The sequence below is a fragment of the Chrysemys picta genome, chromosome 8 (assembly GCF_011386835.1).
Source record: "Chrysemys picta bellii isolate R12L10 chromosome 8, ASM1138683v2, whole genome shotgun sequence".
NCBI classification, from domain to species: Eukaryota; Metazoa; Chordata; order Testudines; family Emydidae; genus Chrysemys; species Chrysemys picta.
This window is the reverse complement of record NC_088798.1, coordinates 46,170,516-46,188,335: the sequence shown is the minus strand read 5'-3', so window position 1 is coordinate 46,188,335 and position 17,820 is coordinate 46,170,516.

The following is a 17,820-nucleotide window of genomic DNA, read 5'->3' as shown; positions in this document are numbered from 1 at the left end:
TTGTAGTGTGGGGCCCAAAACTGGACACAGTACTCCAGATCAGGCCTCACCAATGTCGAATAGAGGGGAATGATCATGTCCCTTGATCTGCTGGCAATGCCCCTACTTATACAGCCCAAAATGCCATTAGCCTTCTTGGCAACAAGGGCACACTGTTGACTCATATCCAGCTTCTCGTCCACTGTAACCCCTAGGTCCTTTTCTGCAGCACTGCTGCCTAGCCATTCGGTCCCTAGTTTGTAGCAGTACATGGGATTCTTCTGTCTTAAGTGCAGGACTCTGCACTCATCCTTGTTGAACCTCCATCGGGTTTCTTTTGGCCCAATCCTCTAATTTGTCTAGGTCCCTCTATATTCTATCCCTACCCTCCTGCATATCTACCACTCGTCCCAGTTTAGTGTCATCTGCAAACTTGTTGAGAGTTCAGTCCACGCCATCCTCGAGATCATTAATGAAGATATCTAACAAAATCGGCCCCAGGACCAACCCTTGGGGCACTCCGCTTGATACCAGCTGCCAACTAGACATGGAGCCATTGATCACTACGTGTTGAGCCCGATGATCTAGCCAGCTTTCTATCCACCTTATAGTCCATTCATCCAGTCTATACTTCTTTAACTTGCTGGCAAGAATACTGTGGGAGACTGTATCAAAAGCTTTGCTAAAGTCAAGGAATAACACATCCACTGCTTTCCCCTCATCCACAGACCCAGTTATCTCCTCATAGAAGGCAATTAGGTTAGTCAGGAATGACTTGCCCTTGGTGAATCCATGCTGACTGTTCCTGATCACTTTCCTCTCCTCTAAGTGCTTCAGAATTGATTTCTTGAGGACCTGCTCTATGATTTTTCCAGGTACTGAGGTGAGGCTCACTGGTCTGTAGTTCCCCGGATCCTCCTCCTTCCTTTTTTTAAAGATGGGCACTACTTTAGCCTTTTTCCAGTCATCTGGGCCCTCCCCTGATCGCCATGAATTTTCAAAGATAATGGCCAATGGTCTGCAATCACATCCGCCAACTCCTTTAGCACCCTCGGATGCAGCGCATCCAGCCCCATGGGTTTGTGCTCATCCAGTGCATCAAGAAAGGTAATATGAATTCTTTTGAACTGACTCTTTAGCCTCCAAACAGGACTTCTCTCTTGTGTGTGTCTGAATTGGCTGAGTGACTTCAAGGAATTAGATGGTGGTATTTTAAACAAAAATGTTTCTGGAACTGAAATAAAATTTGAGGGCTTCATTTGTATTTTAATTCCTGATGTTATTGTGTTTGTATGTGCAGTTTTGTTTTGTTTTAAGAGGACTATATTTCTCTTCCTGGGTCTTTAATAGGTTTAAGGTGGTGAGCATGGAATCCTACTACATGCTGGCCTGAGGCAGAGTGTCTCATACCGCTGCTTTCCTTGAGGTGTCTTCACCTTGCTCAAGGCAGTGCCCAAATGGCACTACTTAACCATTGCATCTGCAAAGCGTCTCTGCTATATTTCATTCACTACCCTTAGACAGACTTGCTGCTATATTTTCTGGACATTGTCCTTGAGTGGACTGTCTATGGGCAACATTACAGACCACAAGGATAATAGAATCCAACAGACACAACTACTTTATTCTTGCATTCTAAGGGCTAGATCCTATTAGTGTTATTCCCTCAAGAAGACTATTGGGATTGTCTGCATAGAAAGGAGTGAGTTGTTATAGGGCATGATTCTCTCACTATTTAAGAGAATTGCAAAACTCTCACTGACTTCTGTGATATGGGCTAAGGTCCATAATGTAGATTTCTGCTTTACGATTACAGAAACAATTGAACATGAAACACTAAATAAAAGTCTCACATGGTTAGTGTTAACTTGGCATGTAAATCAACTTGTCTTGGCATGTTAAAGTAAGATGTATGGTGAAATAGGCAATCTTGCATTTCAGTTGAATTGGACACCAAAGCTCTATTCAAAAGAATTTATATCCAGGATTTACTGGCTTAGACTACAGTGGTGTATTAGGAAAAACAAATAAATATTTGGGGAGTTTCAAAGATCATATAAGCTCTTGCATTCATGAACCTTTAGAGAGGCCATGAAAACAGAATACATTGTTGGTGAAACAGAGCAAAAACAAACCTATGAACTAAGGTGGCACTATGATGAGAAAACAATATTGGATATTCTAATAATTTCATGACACTCAGACTGTTAGTTAAACATCTGATTAAATAGCAATTTGCTACAGTTTCCTTTAAAAATGTCACAAGTGAAGTTAGGTCCTAAATTGGTAAATATTTAAAATTCTGACATGCCTCTTTGAGGCTTTCAGATATAAGCCTGCTCTGAGAGCGGTGGTGTTTGCTTTGTTTTTTTCATGTCGCATCTAACTTCTTCTGTTTTCTAGATGAGTTAACTTTTCAATGTGCCAATCACTGCATCTTATTTTCTGTTTTTTCTTTTACACGGATGACTTCACAGTACATTAATATTTCAAAATTCAAGTCCAAAGAGGAAAAACTTGTGTATGCTTTATCAATCCTTAACAAGGAGAAGGGAAGGGAGAGGGATGGCACTTTATCAAGCACAGAAACAGCCTGTTCTTCTACTCCCTAATACCATGTCAGCACACTAGCGGTTTCCCAGGTCTTTACTTAACCCTTACATATCCCAACACCTACATTTAAGGTTGCTGAATACTTTCCATTATAATCCTAATTTTCCGTTGCTAATAACTTTACCAAACTTCCATTTTTTAGGGCTGAAATTCTCCTTGCCAGGTTTGTCTGAATTGTTTTTTGGACAGTTTCTGAAAATGAGGTTAGGGAAAAATAAGTAACTTTCCCAATGATAAAAAAATGTCAACTCTTGTTCTGAAGAACTTTAATACATCTGTGTTTTGGAATACAACTTCAAATCTGTATAAAGCATGTTCCTAGCTCCAAAGAGCTCCCCATGGATTAACTGTACTGAGCATCCTCCAACCCCATTGAGCCCCCTACGTGCTAGCTGCATAGAGCAAGCTCCCAACCCTCATTAAGCCTCTTCCATAGTAAGCACAGAACTAGAGCTCTACATCAGTGTTTCTCACAGATGGATTCTGTGGACCGGTGCTGGTCCCTGAGATCTCCCTGACGCAGTATAGGAAAGCAGTGCTTGGTATCAAAAAGGTTGAGAAACAGTGCTCTAGCTAAAGTGGGGGGAGGAGAACATCAGCTTAGAGCAGCTACACTAGCAGAACTACAGCAGTGCAGCTGCATTTGTGCACCTCTGGCACTGCAAGGTCTGTAGTGTAGCCATAGCCTGAGAGTTCTAACTTCAGCACTTCTGCTGGCTGGTTTTAGATGTGCGCATTTCATAGCCTTTATTACAGAGCAAGGCCTTACACGCTGATTTAGAATGTAGGCCAGTTCCCTTCACTCATTTTACAAATGAGATTACTGGGAGGGCTCACAAGACCACCTCTGGAATTATAAATCAATCTGGCAAATATTTCCATTTCTGTTTTTCAGCGTGGCTGAGCGTGCCAAATGTGCTAGGTGGTGCGATCTATAACTATTGGACCATACTCCCCTTCAGAGCTAGTAACAGAACCAAAAAATCTTGATTCCCAATATTAATCTGCTGTCTAATAAATAGTTGACAAAGTAGGTGTCATACTCCCCCAGAATTAGCTGGTGCACATAAAGGATAACACTCTACTACTGTAACCAGCTACTTGTTTATCAGCAAGTGATTAGAAATCTAAAAAACTTGAGTATCAACACTGTGGATATCCTATGCAGGGAATCCTTGTGCTTCCATCTGATGGATTTTTAAAATTGCTTTTTAAAACAACCTAAGAAATCATATACAAAGAAACTTGGTTAAAAGAACATTAAGGTCCAAAGTCAAGCTCTCAAAATTGTCCAAGACACCTTTCTTTGGCCCTCTTGCATGTGTACCTTGATATAGTCTTTTAATAATGGTAGCATCGCATTCTACTTGCTTTAGAGGACCCCCTGCTTCATTTAATGTACAGGGTAGACTGGGACCAAGGCAGAGGCTTGCAATAATATTCTTTTATATTTAAGGCATTGGATCTAGAATCCAGCAATCCTATGTCCATCCTTGGTTCTGCAACAAAACTTCCTATGTGATATTGAGCAAGTCTATCCTTCTGCATATGTGCAAGGGGAGACAAATTGCACCAGTAGCATAGGTGACTTTAACTCTGTTTTCCTGACTTTTGAAGGTTTAACTTTGCAACTTAACTTAGTAGCCTATCAGAAGTATTGGTGTTTTTATTTTCTTCTGATGATTTAATAGTTGCTGAAAGGAGTTCGAGTTCAGCCTAAGGGTATAATAATGTGGGCAAATGTATTACTGCCAGCTCGTGTTCACTTGTTGGACACTTTGTATACTTCTAAAAAGGCAAGTTAGATGTTTAGGTTAGAGAAAAGTGGTTGGAGGACTTATAAAGTAAAGGGCAAGTGATATGGAGACTAGCAATTGCACAGTAACTATGTCAGACAATTTCCCCATATGGACAAGCCCTGAGGCAAACAGGTGAAATTCAGCCTTGGTGTGAGCATGCCCAGTTCCCACCAAAGACAATGGAATTCACTGCTGCCTAGTGCAGGGCTGCACTGAGCCCAGTAACTGCACTAGTAATGATGAGGTCACTGGAGTCTCATCTACAACCATAAATAAATGTGTCAATTATAGGATGTCTGCATTCTTTCTATTAACAGCTTTATTGTGAAGAGTTTTTTAAACAAAGCTGCAGCCTTTTGTCTTCCCAGGATGTTGTCTTAATGTGTTGTAATGGGAGGTTTCAGGAAGGGGGAGGAGGTGACACTTTGCCAATGTTATGGCTCATTGACTCAGGAAAATACAAAGTATTTTACTGCACATGTCAACAGCCTGCTGAATACCAAAGTGGGAACGACTCGGAAACAAGGGACACTATCCTTCCAGAAAGAGCACAATATCCTTAGGTGGACGATGCACAGGGAAAGAAAAAAAAAAAAAAGAAATGGGTTCTTTAATCACCTTCCTCACATGGATGTGTTTGTCTTTGGCTACATGGCACCCAGGGCCGATACAAGGATATTTGGCGCCCTAGGCAAAACTTCCACTTTGCGCCCACCTTCTCCCTCCCCTCCCCCCAGACCATCGCTTATTATAAACTTTCAAAAATAACCCTTTTTAGTCATGTATATTTCCTTCCTTCATTCTTTCATATCAAAATCTATTCTACCTTTAGAATATCCAATTATTATTATTAATAAAATTTATAAAATTATAATGGTGGATACTCTGTCATACAACAACTGACAATATCAATATGACAAATTTCAACAACCTACACACGCATATTCGCACAATAGTGAGTTTGGATCTCGTGCCACTCCCGGGAGTCAGTGGTGGATCCCTGGGGAGACTAGTGGATCCAATCGGAGAGAAACCCCCATGCGGCTCTGGGGTGGGCAGGTAGCCTGAACTAGGTCCTTTGTCCGATGTCCCTTGACCCTTTTTGCTTGGTGCCAGGGAGTCCCACTTTTTTGACTGCTTCTTGGGCACTGGCGAGGGGTAGCGGTGCCAGACTGAGCCCAGTGCCAGGGGTGTACTACAAACCGAGGCTGAGGGGCTGGGCATAGAGTCCTGCAGAGATGCAGTCCTGCACTGGGCAGAGCGCAGCCTCCATGAGGAGGGCCCTCAAATGAATATCATGCTCTTTCTGCATTCTCCAAGGAAAGTTTTTACAAATCGGACACTTGTCTTTCATGTGTGATTCCCCCAAACACTTCAGGCAGCTGCTATGGGGGTCACTGACAGGCTTAGGCCTGTTGCAGGCATAACAGGGCTTAAACCCCAGTTACTGGCAGGGGTGGCAGGTTTGTAGAAATTTTGGTGGTGCCTAGAACCTGCCCCCCCAAACTCTGCCCCCCACCTGCCTAAGGCTCTGTGAGGGAGTTTGGGTTGGGGGAGGAGGTCTGGTGAGTAGGCCCTGGGTTGGGGCAGGAGATTGGGGTGTAGGCTCTTAGAGGGAGTTTTGGTGGGTGAGGGAGTCTGGGGTGCAGGCTATGGGAGGGATTTTGGGTGTCGGGTGCAAGCTCTGGGCTGGGGCAGAGGGTGGGGGTGCAGGAGGGGGTGAGGGGTGCAGGCTCTGGGATGGAGTTTGGGTGTAGGCTCAGCTGGGACAAGGGGTGGGGATGCAGGAGGGGTTGAGGGATGCAGGCTCTGGGAGGGCGTGTGAAGGGCTGGGGTGCAGGCTCTGGGAGGAAGTTTGGGGGCAGAAAGGGTGTGTGGGAAGGAGGCAGGAGTGGAGGAGTGAGGACTGTGGGGTGGCGCTGGGGATGAGGGGTTTGGGGCGTGGGAGGAAGCTCAGAGCTGGGCAGAGGGTTGGAGTGCAGGCTCTGGCTGGTGGTGCGGGCTCTCGGATGGGATAGGGCTAGGGATGAGTTTGGGGTGCAGGCAGGCTGCCTCAGGGATGGGGCCAGAGAGGAGGACTCTCCCCAGCCCTCTCTTTGCTGGCAGCAGTGAGTTCTGGGGGAGGAGCCCCCCACTTCCCCTCCCACCCCGGTAGCACACTCACCCTGCACCACTGTCACTGCACATGCTCCTAGCGCGCCTCTCCAGTCCAGGAAGCCCCCTTGCCTCCCTGGCGGGGGGAGCCTGGGGGGGGCTGCCATCACATGTGCACCTCCACCCCTGCTGCTGCCCCTCACTGTTGCCTCAATCGGGGTGACCCTTGCCTAGTGTGGGGCAGGAGCGGTGACGGCGGGGGAGGGGGGAGCTGTGCTGGTGGAGAGTCCCTCCAGAAAAGGGAAGGGTCTGAAGGGGAAGGGTAGGGGAAGGGCAGCCTGCCCTGCCACTAGTGGTGGAGGGGCACTAGGATCCTGTGGCAGCAGTTGATGCCAGGAGCAGAGCAGAGCAGAGGCAGCATGGAACTGCAGGAGAGAGGGATGCTTCTGGGGCCGGGGGACACTCAGGGGAAGCGGGGGGGGGGGGGGGGGGGGAGGCTGAAACGCTGTAAAAAAATTGGGGCCACCGCTTTTTGGCACCCCCAAATTTTGGCACCCTAGGCGACCGCCTAGTTCGCCTAGTGGTTGCACCGGCCCTGCTGGCACCCCTATTATGAGAGTCTGACCTTCAGTTTGAGAGCATGCCTTTTTTACACAAGTGCATTGTACATGTTAGACTTTTTTTTTTATTATGTATTTGTATTACTGAAGTGCTTAGGAGGCTGGGTATGGACCAGGATACCATTATGCTAGGTACAAACAGAATGCATTCAGAGTCCCTGCTCCAAAGATCTTACAATCTTAGATCCTATTATCCTTTCTCCCCTGCCATTGGCTTATCCTGCTGCTGCCTACTTCATTCACAAGTACTGTCATCCAGGAGCACATAGTATTCTCTCAAATGCAACTAACAATGACATGGATGTTTGGTTGAACACTTAAAACAAAAACATGGCCACAAACCAGTGCTATTGACTGGGTCTCTTTATCCTGGTCTATAACTCAGTAGGGAGAGGAGTCCTTTTGTGTAATACCTCTACATCAAACAATTTCTTGCAATTTAAGGTGCATGACTGACAACAAATCACACAAGATTCCCATAGACATCACTGGGATTCCTACATACCGGACTATGGCAGGTGCAGAGGATTTTTTTTTAAATAGGAAGCAAATAATCAATTAGCATTCTGTTATTGTTAACCCATTTTCTACCTCCTTTTGGGTGCCTGCTGTTTTGAAAGTGGAGTGTGTATGTTCTTTCTCTCACAAGACCCACTTTGAAGCTAAATATCCACTAGGAAAGTCAAACGAACAAAAAAGAAATATGGTGGTTTGAATGCTGAGGTATAAATGGAGCTTACTCAGTGGAGAAGAGATCAATAATGGAAACCATCACAGGATGTTGCAGCATAAACTGCATTTACCTTGACCCGGTTTGCTATTTCTTATGTAAAATCTCAGAGTACCAAATACAGGAGGTCTAGGGGAATGAACTAGTATTGCATAAACTACATCTAGCTGGTAAACTTGAACCAGAGGAAGTACCTGATGTTCCCGAAGTATCTACAGTTTCTTACAGAAACCTCATATGAAAGGAAACCAAACAGGCATTATTATTTTGCATTCACCTTTTGAAAACCTGGGGTTGTCTTCTAACCGATTTCCCTAACCCTCAGAAAGGTTAGAACTTGGTCCTTTCCCTGCAGGTTACTATGTCTGATTGAAAAATTTCGTTGGCAGTGTATTGCTCTCCTCCCATAGGAACTGTCTAAGCCAGGGGTGGGCAAACATTTTGGCCCGAGGGCCACATCGCGGTTGTGCAACTCTGTCTCCCCAAACAGCCTGGCCCCTGCCCCCATCTGTCCCCTCCCACTTCCCGCCCCCTGACTGCTCCCCTCATAACCCCCAACCCACCCTGCTCCTTGTCCCCTAACTGCCCCCTCCTGGGACCCATGCCCCCATCCAACACCCTGCTCCCTGTCCCATGACCGCTCCGACCCCTATCCACAAACCCACCCCCTGACAGCCCACCCGGGACTCCCTACCCCCCAGAACCCCCTGCTCCCTTACCCAATCCCCCCACTCTCCGACCCCTTATCAGCAGCAGGAGCTCGCAGCCGCAACACCCGGCCAGAGTCAGCTGTGCTCTCCATGCTGCCCAGCAGGGGAGGGGCCAGGGACTAGGCTCCCCGGCTGGGAGCTATGGGGCCGGGCAGGATGGTCTCATGGGCCAGATGTGGCCCGTGGGCTGTAGTTTGCCCACGTCTGGTGTAAGTTGTAGTTGAAATGAGAAGGACAGCTCTTGTGACATCAGCCAAGGAGGTTGGGGAACTGTCTCTCTGCTTTTTAGCAGAGGGAATGGGGTCTGCACCCATGCAAAAAATCTCTTCCCATTCTCCTTAACTCTGTGTAAACATGGCCTTCTGATAGATGGCCCTTCAAATTTAAGCTAAAGAAGAAGCTACATGCCTAAGGTAACCATCTTATGTCACAGTGCTGCAGGCTGCTCATCTAATCTTTTCTAATTGGTAAATATTCTTAACACCTGGTATGGTCCGTTTCTCCCCCCACATCCCCTGTCTTCCCTTTTTCTCCTGACGAAATGGTACTTCCTCACACACAAAGCACATCTTCTTTAGATGTCTTTCCTTGTTTACATAGAAGTGAGACATCTTTGCAATTTCTTTCATAGCTCAGCTAGTAATTCTCCTTGTCACCACAATGACACATACCCAATGGCATTCACTATATATACCAAATGTCAGGGTTTCAGCTTCTGCAAAAATGCAGGCTGAATGATTCCTGAATTATGTACATTTTCCTCTTAGGTTTATTTTCAAAGGTGGGGAAAAGTACTCTAAAAAGACCAATGGACTGGTGGTGTAAATTGAATGACCAGTGATTATGTAGAAGGATGATGATATAACACAAGCTGACTTCATAACTGTGATGTGAAATCCAAGTGGGCCCTATTGTGAGAAGAACTAAGAACATAAGAATGGCCATACTGGGACAGGATACTGGGCTAGATGGACCATTGGCCTGTCTTTTGACAGTAGTTGGTGCCAGATACTTCAGAGAGAATGAACAGAACAATTATCAAGCAATCCATCTGCAGTCATCCAGTCCCAGCTTTTGACAGTCAGAGGTTTACGGATACCCAGAGCATGGGGCTGTGTCCCTGCCCATCTTGGCTAATAGACATTGATGGACCTATCCTCCATGAATTTATCTAATTCTTTTTTAACACAGTTAGATTTTTGAGCTTCACAGCATCCCCTGGCAATGAGTTCCACAGGTTGACAGTGCATTCTGTGAAGTACTTCCTTATGTTTGTTTTAAATTTTCTGCCAATTAGCTGAACCCTGGATTTTGTGTTAGGTGAAGTGTTAAATAATGCTTCCTTATTTGCTTGCTCCACATCATGCATGATTTTATAGACCTCTCTCGTATCTCAATTTAGTCATCCCTTCACTAAGATGAACAGTCCCAGTCTTTTTAATTTCTCCTCATATGGGAGCTGTTCCATACCCCCAAACGTTTTTGTGGCCTTCTCAGTACTTTTTCAAATTCTACCCTTTTTGAGATAGGGTGACCAGAACTACATGCAGAATTCAAGGTGTGGGCCTACCATGGATTCATATAAGATCATTAAAATATTTTGTCTTATTAACTAGCCCTTTCCTAATGATTCTTAACATTCTGTTAGCTTTCTTTGCTGCTGCATATTAAGCAGATATTTTTAGAGAACTATCCATGATAACTCCAAGATCTCTGATGTCGACTCCATCATGTGGTTTCAATTGACACATGTTTCAGTCAACACTTTTGGCAGCTGTGGTTAACAGGATTCCAAACTTGTTGAGTTTCAGGTTTGTATATTTTTTAAAAAAATTGTCACACCCCACCACCAGTTTTGTTATGAAATCTTTGTCAGAGTAGGAGGGGAAGGGGAACGACAGCATCCTCTTGGCCCTGTAGAGGTTTGAAGAAAAACACTAAGCAATCCCCTTTCTTATTTCTTGTGAAGGCTGGCAAGTTTTGGTTTGATGTGTTTCACATCAAATCCAAAATATAGCTGATTTTTTTTCCCCACCTGCTTTCGTTATTCACTTAGCTTTTGTCAGGGCATATCCACCCTTAAACTGGGTTAGTGATGCTAACCTACCAAATATTGTATGATTATGCAGGGTTTATGCTATCTGTATTGGGGATATCTATAGGCTATACTGCAGAAATATGTGACAGATTGTCTATCAGGTATCTTTATTTTTATCAAATACCTGCACTCTGAATATGAATCGATCTCCATAGTTAATACTTCTGTAGTTACAACTGGCTATCATTGCTCTCCTTATTTATATAGTTCTTTTTCCACAGACCTTCCCCTTTCTCCTTTGTTTCCTCCTATTTGTACCCATTCTCTCTCTCTCTCTAGATTACTACCATTAGTACAAGTCTTTTCTTTTTGCAGCTTCTGCTTATTTCATAACTTTTCCTGTATTTCTCTATTTCAATGACTCCATTTCTTCTTAAATTTCACTCAAAACATATTTTTTTTCTTTACTGCCTGTCCTGCTAAATGTTCCTTTCCCTTTTTTATTTAATTCTGCAACAGAATTTAACTCTCTAAAGCATTTTGAGATAGTTTCTGTGAAGAATGATAAATAGAGTTATATTGTAGCAGTACTAACTGGAGAGAAATTTCAAGTCTTGGGCTAAACAATAGCATCCAGGCACTAGATCAATGTCATGATCCATCACAGGTAAATGCCAAATTACTCTTTGTAAGATAAATGGGAAACTGAAGGTTTGGAAATCAAGTTCCGGTGCTGACTCTTTCTGGTTTTTTCCACCCTGCTTTCATTTTCCCAGCATTATTTCCTGTGTCTCATCTTGTTTGTTTCATTATTTTCTCAAATAGTGAAAATTACAGCTGATCCAGCTACCCTACAGTTCCAACAAATCATGTTGTTGTTCATTTTTTCAGCACATTGTAAAACATTAGTGTTAGTTTCTTGCTAACAAGAAATACCAGAACACTCTTTGGTGGATGATGATAAATCATACAAGTGTTTGCTCTTCCCTAGCTGCAAATGTTTATCAGGCAGGCAGTAATAAGAATAGGTACTAATGCATATTTCCTAATATTCTACATTACATAGCTGGGGCTTTCTCATCCTAATCTGATCAGTAGCTTGTATGTCTTTAGGTGAGTAGTACCACTTCTCTGCCTCAGTTTCACAAATCCCCCTGCAAACTGGGGGAAATAATAGGTATCTACTTCATCAGCGTGTTGGGAGGATTATGCAAGAAACTGTCCCAGACTGAGTACTCAGTAGAGAAAATTTTGGAACAAATTGACAGTTTAAACAGTAATAACTCACCAGGATCAGATGGTATTTGCCCCGAAGTTCTGAAGGCACTCACATGCATAGAGAAACTACAGAACTACCAATGTGGTATCTAATGTATTGCTTAAGTCAACCTCTGCACCAGATGACTGGACTCTTTTTGTTGTTGTTGTTGTTGTTGTTTTGTTTTGTTTTGTTTTGTTTTTAATAGGCACCAGAAGTGATCCTGGCAATTACAGGCCAGGAAACCTAACTTCAGTAAAAGGCATATGGGGTGAAACTATAGTGAAGAACAGAATTAACACACATTTGTTTGTGAAGAATCAACACAGCTTTTGTAAAGGGAAATCATGCCTCACAAGCTTATTAGAATTCTTTGAGATTGTCAACAAACATGGACAAGTGTGACGTAGTAAATATGGTGGACTTGGACTTTCAGAAAGATATTGACAAAGTCCCACACAAAAGGCTCTTAAGCCAAGTAAGCATCCATGGGATATGAGGGGAGGTCCTCTCATGGATCCAAAGCTGGTTAAAAGATAGGAAACAAAAGGTAGGAATAAATGATCAGTTTTCACAGTGGAGAAAGGTAAATAGTGCATCTGTACTGGGAACATAGCTCAACATAGCTTTTTAAGCATCAGAAATCATTTCTATAAAATGCACACTTATACCAGTACAACCATGCCTTTGTATCCTCAGACTGGATTGTTATAATCCCCTTTGCTTGGAGATATCAGCTTATACAGAATACAGCTGCCTGTTTACTTAACAGACATTAACAAATGGAGTATATTTCACCTGAATCAGGCTTTCAGTTCATTAACGCTAAACCCCAGTTGGGGATCTCAGAGACTGCCTTCCTCTACATGCTTTGCCCCATCAACTCAGGCTATGTACACACTACGGCTTAAGTCAGTATAAGTTATGTTGCTCAAGGGTTTGAATAAGCCACTGTACTCAGCAACATAAATTATACCGACCTAAGCACCGGTGTGGACAGCACTGTTTCAGCGGGAGAGCTTCTCCCGCAGACAGCTGTTGCCACTCATAGGGCCTGGAGTAATTAAGTCAATGGAAGAGGTCTCTCCCATCAGCTTAGTAGAGCGTCTACTACAGAGGTTACAGTGGTTCAGCTGAGTCGGTGTAAGCTCTGTAGTGTAGCTATAGCATGAGATTAGCTAGGACATTCTAATAGATCTCAAATACATACAGCAGGTAACTGATTCAGAGCTTTCCACCCATGGCATTCTTAACTCTGGAATTTGCTTTCTGACCCTTTGTCCCACAGAGACTGATTTTTGTTTACCTTCTGATCCTGTTATAGGGCTCATCTTTGTGTGGCTTTTTTCAGGTATTGGGTTTAACTTGGAGAGGGTTTGGTTTTCGTTTCTTTTTGTAATTTGATGAGTTTTTACTCTCACACAGGGCCAAATTCTCTGTTGATGTCATTCTATTGGAGTTATGGTGGAGAATATGGCCCAGTGTTTGTGTTTTGTACTTGAAATTGTTAGTGTACCTATGTTAAAACTAGATCAAATATGGAGTCTGGGGTTTTCAAAGGAGGTTAGTGAGAGTTGGGCAACTAATTTATTTTGCTCCTTTGAAAATCTTACCCATAAATGCTGATTATTCCCATAATTCCCAAAGCACTATCCCTATTTTGAAGATTCTAAACACATTTATTTTTTTGTCTTTTGGTTTGTTTTTCTTGGGGTTACGTTGCTTCCATTTGTTTGTTGCTTGGATCTCAGCAGTTTTGTAATATGATCTAAATCCACATTCTAGAAGAATAAGCACTTAACTCATTGGAATGGTGAGTCAGGATTTTCTAATGCTAACAGAAAGTGCCATGATGTTGACTCTTCACTTGCTGTTAGCATAAAAAGTTCTCTCAGAGTGCACTTGCTTTAAATTGAGAACAAGCAAATGGATGAGGCTGTTTAAAATAAAACTGTCAAGGGTATGGATGTCAGAAGACGTAAAACTTATAACGTATGTTCTATACTTTGGGGACATTTTTTTTAAAGGCTTGCTATAAGGGCCTACAAAGGATTTAGCTTCAGGAATCAATGTAGTTTAATGGGAACAAGTAAATATTAGTCTTTTTGTTGTTTGTAAAAGAATGCATTAAAAAGACTTAAGATATGTGGGTTTGGGTTTTTTTAATACCAAACAAATTTATTTAGTGATAACAAGGAAGCACTGGCTGACACAGAAATGCTTCATTTGGCTCTTAACTGGCACCAAGTACAGTACTTTGTCACAGAAGTACTGCTTTAATCAAATACAATGTAATTTAATGTATTATAAGCTTCTGAGTAATAAATATCCAGGCTTTATAACCTGATCAACTCATCACTTAAACAGATCGGGGGAAATTTGTAAAGAAACTCGGGAAAATGGAACCAAATCACATCATGAGGAAATACTGCTCAATGACTTTTGAAGTTATCAACTACCTTGTGAACATTACTGATACCCTACTTCACTGTTTGCACTAGGTCAGGGGTCAGCAACGTTTGGCACGCGGTTCGCCAGGGTAAGCACCCTAGTGGGCCGGGCCAGTTTATTTACTTGCTGATGCGGCAGGTTCGGCTGATCGCGGCCCCCACTGGCCGCGGTTTGCCGTCCCAGGCCAATGGGGGCGGCGGGAAGCCGCGGCCAGCACATCCCTCGCCCGCGCCGCTTCCCGCCGCCCCCATTGGCCCGGGACAGCAAACCGCGGCCAGTGGGGGCCGCAATTGGCCGAACCTGCCGCGTCAGCAGGTAAATAAACTGTCCCGGCCCGCTAGGGTGCTTACCCTGGCGAGCCACGTGACAAACGTTGCCGACCCCTGAACTAGGTAATCTACTTGAATAAACAGGTGAATTACACACATTCTTTGGCAATGCAACTATTATTAAGGCCAAATACTCTATTGCACATTCTGTCACAGGTATATGCTAATTAGTGCAATGTAATATGGAGGATATAAACATGTATAACACAACTTGATAACTACTTTAAAGAATCCTGTATCACAGTGGATAGACAATTGCTTATCTGAAATTTTGGCACATCTCTTAGATGAATTCAGCACAGATTCAGGAAGAGTCAATTTTGCTCAATTTAAAAAACCTGGCAATCATTAGTGAAAGCTTATTTTCTTTACCTATCAATTGATGCTTTGTGGAATTAGCCATTAAATGCTCAAAACTATAAGTTTATCCAAGATTTTAATTTTTGTAAATATTTTATGCTGACTAGGCACCTCAATCCAAATAACAATGAACATTCTACCTGCTAGCTAAGGCCCTGATCCTGCAAGCTTCTCAACATTGGCAGAGCCATGTACCAGCATAGAGCTCCAATCGACTCAATGGGGCTCTGAACAGGTGGTGTAGGCTACCTACATGGGACAGTTTGCAGGAATAGGGCCTCTGTTCCCTCTTGCTTTCAATAGTCCAAACCCAGAGCACTCTGAAAACCGTTTTTTTTTTTTCAGGTTATTGGAATGTTCTTAAGTGTGACTAGTATGTCAATAATTGGGTAGATATACTAAGCTTGTTGTTTGTTCCATTTGTTATGGATTGAGAGCTTTTTGACCTGAGAACTGTCAGTTCTTCTAGAAGAGAAAAAGTAGTGAACAACAGACACAGGATTCATAAGTTATCCTTCATCTCTCTGTGCAAACCTTCAGGTTCTTCAAAGGGAGCTGGACAGAGAGTTCACTAACAAGCAAAACAGGTCTCCTCAAGTCTCCTTTGTCAATGTTCAAAGTTCCCTTTTCTCTCACAGCTGAGAATTGTATCCCTCTCTTCAAGCAGTACCTCTATCCTTAAGATTTATTTAAAAGTACATTTGGGTCAGCTCTTCAGCTGATATAAATCAGCACCACTGAAGTCAGTAGCCCTATGCACATTTATGTCACCTGAGGTTCTGGCCCTCCGTAAATCCCCACAAAACAGTTGTGTGTGCAGTTGATATACACAGAATAGTTTGTGTATTAGCACATGTTAACCGGATTCATGCTGAGCTATTCATAATTATGGCACCAACGATGTACTTGGTGCTTTATCAGCAAGTGGGAAGGTAAAGTTCCTGACCCTAAATTTTTATAACCTGTATTTCATTTTTACAAACAGGACAGGCCTACCTCAAGTCTATGAAACTTTCCTAACAGAACTAATTTGCACCTCAGAAGTTTTGTACCTAGTTATCATCTCTTAAAATTGCCAATCAATGATTTAGACAATGGCATCGAGTGTACACTTATAAAGTTTGCAGATGATACCAAGATGGGAGGGACTGCAAGTGCGTTGGAGGATAGGATTAAAATTTAAAATGATCTGGACAAACAGGAGAAATGGTCTGAAGTAAATAAGATGAAATTAAATAAGGACAAATACAAAATACTCCATTTAGGAAGGAACAATCAGTTGCACACATACAAAATGGGAAATGACTGCCTAGGAAGGAGTATGGCGTAAAGGGTTCTGGAGGTCATAGTGGACCATAAGCTAAATATGAGTCAACAGTGTAACACGTTGCAAAAAAAGCAATCTTCATTCTGGGATATATTAGCAGGAGTGTTGTAAGCAAGACACGAGAAGTAATCGTTCCATTCTACTTCACACTGGTTAGGCCTCAACTGGAGTATTGTTTCCAGTTCTGGGCGCCACATTTCAGGAAAGATGTGGACAAATTGGAGAAAGTCCAGAGAAGAGCAACAAAAATGATTAAAGGTCTAGAAAACATGACCGTTGAGGGAAGATTGAAAAAAATGGGTTTGTTTAGTATGGAAAAGAGAAGACTGAGAGGAAACATGATAAGAGTTTTCAACATAAAAGGTTGTTACAAAGAGGAGAGAGAAATATGGTTCTTCTTAAACTCTGAGGCTAGAACAAGAAGCAATAGGCTTAAATTGCAACAAGGGGGTTGTAGGTTGGACATTAGGAAAAACTTCCTAACTATCAGGGTAGTTAAGCACTGGAATAAATTGCCTAGGGAGATGGTGGAATCTCCATCATTGGAGATTTTTAAGAGCCAGTTAGACAAACACCTGTCAGGGATGATCAGGGCCGGCTCCAGGCACCAGCGCAGCAAGCAGGTGCTTGGGGTGGCCAACGGAAAGGGACGGCATGTCCGGCTCTTCAGCAGCAATTCAGCGGTGGGTTCCTCAGTCCCTCTCAGAGGGAAGGACCTGCCGCCGAATTGCCACTGAAAAATGAAGCATCGGCGGTAGAATGCCGATCACAGCTTTTTCTTTTTCTCCCCCCCTCCACCCCCCCCCCCCCGCAGCTTGGGGTGGCAAAAACCCTGAAGCCGGCCCTGGGGATGATCTAGATAATACTTAGTCCTGCCATGAATGCAGGGGACTAGACTAGATGACCTCTCAAGGACCCTTCCAGTCCTATGATTTTATGAAAATAGCAAATAAGAGTTGTAGTAAAAGAATAAGAAATAAAGAAAGTGCCCCTCCAGAGCAACAGCAGGGGTGAGATACACACCCACAAAAAAGCAATGTTAGGAACACTGAGCCTTAAGGTGTCTCTGAGTAATCAAAATATGACATTGATAAAGGTACATGAAAACTCTGTGAGCACAAAAGAAACAGTTACACCTTATGTAGAAAAAAAAATCAGTAGTCTGATGCCATGGATGTTATTGCCAAGTCCTCCTTTCAAGCACAATGGCTCTGTACCTAAGAGTTGAAACTTGTTGTACCAAAAATGCAGATCTGAGTTGACAAGAACATTTCATGCAGCTAAATCAAATTCACCAAATTGCTTCAGTTGGGAAAAATCAAAATGAATTTTTATTTCAAAATCTGCTTAAATTGTATTTTCTTAAATAAAAAAACCCTCACACTAAATGTTTTGTTTGACTCAAATTATTATTTTGGTATGATATTTTAAAATAAATTATAAACTGACCTGAAATTATTATTTCCCCCCCAAGAGCCAGCAAACTGAAAAATCAGTTATTCACACATCCTT